This window comes from Cebus imitator, unplaced genomic scaffold, assembly GCF_001604975.1.
Source record: "Cebus imitator isolate Cc_AM_T3 unplaced genomic scaffold, Cebus_imitator-1.0 Scaffold1, whole genome shotgun sequence".
NCBI classification, from domain to species: domain Eukaryota; kingdom Metazoa; phylum Chordata; class Mammalia; order Primates; family Cebidae; genus Cebus; species Cebus imitator.
Window position 1 is genome coordinate 3,774,439 of NW_016107316.1, and position 3,154 is coordinate 3,777,592.

Genomic DNA, 3,154 nt, shown 5'->3' on the forward strand with positions numbered 1-3,154 from the left:
GGGGAGGCAGGAGAAACAGGCACACTTGGTGAAGGTTTTATTTAAAAAAATCTCTGTACAGGTGGACCTACCCAGTTCAAACCTGTGTTGTTCAAAGGTTCTGTTTCTCTGGTGAACTCTGAGTGATATGAGTTTTGGTACTGAGAAGTAGGGTGCTGCTTTAACAAATACCTAAAACTGGGGAAGTGGATTTAGAAATGGTAATGAGTGGAGACTGAAAGAGTTTTTGAGATGCATGTTAGAAAAAGCAGAGATTAGGTTTGTCAAAGATCGGGATTCCCTGTTTAATAAATGGTGTTGGGAAAACTGGCTAGCCATGAGCAGAAAGCAGATACTGGACCCCTTCCTGACACCTTACACTAAAATTAACTCCAGATGGATTAAAGACTTAAACATAAGACCTAACACCATAAAAACTCTAGAAGAAAATCTAGGCAAAACCATTCAGGACATAGGCATAGGCAAGGACTTCATGACCAAAACACCAAAAGCATTGGCAACAAAAGCCAAAATAGACAAATGGGACCTAATCAAACTTCACAGCTTCTGCACCGCAAAAGAAACAGTCATTAGAGTGAATCGGCAACCAACAGCATGGGAAAAAAATTTTGCAGTTTACCCATCTGACAAAGGGATGATATCCAGAATTTACAAAGAACTAAAACAGATTTACAAGAAAAAAACAAGCCCATTCAAAAGTGGGTGAAGGATATGAACAGATACTTTACAAAGGAAGACATACATAAGGCCAACAAACATATGAAAAAATGCTCATCATCACTGGTAATCAGAGAAATGCAAATCAAAACTACATTGAGATACCATCTCATGCCAGTTAGAATGGCGATCATTAAAAAATCTAGAGACAACAGATGCTGGAGAGGATGTGGAGAAATAGGAACACTTTTACACTGTTGGCAGGAGTGTAAATTAGTTCAACCATTGTGGAAGACAGTGTGGTGATTCCTCAAGGACCTAGAAATAGAAATTCCATTTGACCCGGCAATCCATTGCTGGGTATATATCCAAAGGATTATAAATCGTTCTACTGTGAGGACATGTACACAGGAATGTTCATTGCAGCACAGTTTACAATAGCAAAGACCTGGAACCAACCCAAATGCCCATTGATGATAGACTGGACAGGGAAAATGTGGCACATATACATCATGGAATATTATGCAGCCATCAAAAACGATGAGTTTGTGTCCTTTATAGGGACATGGATGAACCTGGAAAGCATCATTCTCAGCAAACTGACAGAAGAGTAGAAGATCAAACACCACATGTTCTCACTCATTGGTGGGTGATGAACAATGAGAACACATAGACACAGGGAGGGGAGCACTACACACTGGGGTCTGTTGGGGGGAAATAGGGGAGGGTCAGTGGAGGGTGGGGAGTTGGGGAGAGATAGCATGGGGAGAAATGCCAGATATAGGTGATGGGGAGGAAGGCAGCAAATCACGCTGCCATGTGTGTACCTATGCAACAATCTTGCATGTTCTTCACATGTACCTCAAAACCTAAAATGCAATAAAATAAATTAAAAAAAAAAGATAAAGAAAAAGCAGAGATTGCCTTGAAGAGGCTGCCGGTGGAGCTATGACTGTTAAGGGTGCTTCTGGTCAAGGCTCAGATAGAAATGAACATATGATTGGAAACTGGACGGAAGATGATCCTTGTATTAAAATCACAAAGAGCTTGGCTCCATTGTTTCCCTGTATTTTGTGGAAGACAGAACTTGCAACTGGGATATTTAACTGAGGAATTCTTAACAAAAGGTCAAAGGCACTTCATGGTTTCCCTTGCTGCTGATAGTAAAATGTGAGAGAGGAGGGAGAGGAATTGACAAAGGAATTGCTAAGCAAAGAGGAACCAGAGCCTGAAGATGTGGAAAGTTCTCAGCCTATCCATATTGCAAGGAATAAGAAAGTGCATTCTGGGAGAACATCAGGGATGCGCTGGACAATCATTTGCAATGAAGAGATTACAGGTGTGACTCATGGATCAAATCAACCATCTCAGCAGCAATGTTGCCATCTTGGACTGAAGGATCGTAGATGGGGCTGAATGAAGGAAGGATATCAGGCTTCTGAGATTCCATGGGATGGGCCATAGAGCTATCCTGCTGTGAACAGCTGTAAACATGCATTATCCTTAAAAAAAAAAAAAAAAAACTGCAAAAGCAGTTCAGAGATCAGCAAGGATACCATTGCCACTGCCACCATGGGTCCAGAGGACATGCCAGGAGGCGGGGCTATCTCCTTCTTGACCCATAGGATGGGGCTACCACCCAGGGCCTTAAGAGCAGGGCAACCATCCAGAGCTTCAGGGACAGGGCTGCCTCCCTGGTGGTCCGGAGGACAGAGAAAGGAGCCGAAGAGGATTGTTTTTGAGCCTTCAAATCTAATGATGTTTGCCTCACTAAATTTCAGACTTGCTTGAGACCTGTCACCCCTTTCTTCTGATTTTTTTGTGTTTGGAATGGAAATATCTGTCCAATTCCTGTCCTACCCATTGCATTTTGGAAGCAGAGAACTTGTCTGATTTTACAGGTTCACAGTTGAGGAGGACCTAGTTTTGATTGTGGCTTAGTTATGGAGAGAAGAGCATTATAAATGCCTCTTGGCTCATCAGGACCAAACCTAATGCAGTGACTTTAACCACCAATGATCACATTAAAGGCAAATGCCCTGCTATAAAAGTAGGTGAACTCCATGGACTATTCATATTTTCTAAATTCTTATTTGCTAATTAATTATAAATGACATTTCTATGGGCACGCTAAATGTTTAAAATTCGTTTAAGTAAAAATTATACATGATGAATTATACCTTGAGTTTTATACATACTTGATATGGTGATATTTAGAGGAGATTTTGAAGTTGATGTTGGAATGGGTTAAGACTTTTGCAGATACTGGGGTAAGATGAATATATTATGTGTTTGAGAAGGACATTACTTTTATGGAGTGACAGGGCAGAGTGTTACAGGCTAAATAGTGTCCCCCAACTCATGTGTTGAAGTCCTAACCCCCTCGTACCTCAGAATGTGACTATATTTATAGATAAAGCCTTTAAAGAGATAAGGAAGGTAAAATGAGGTCATATGGGTGGGTCCTAATCCAATATGTCCGATGTCCTTATAAGAG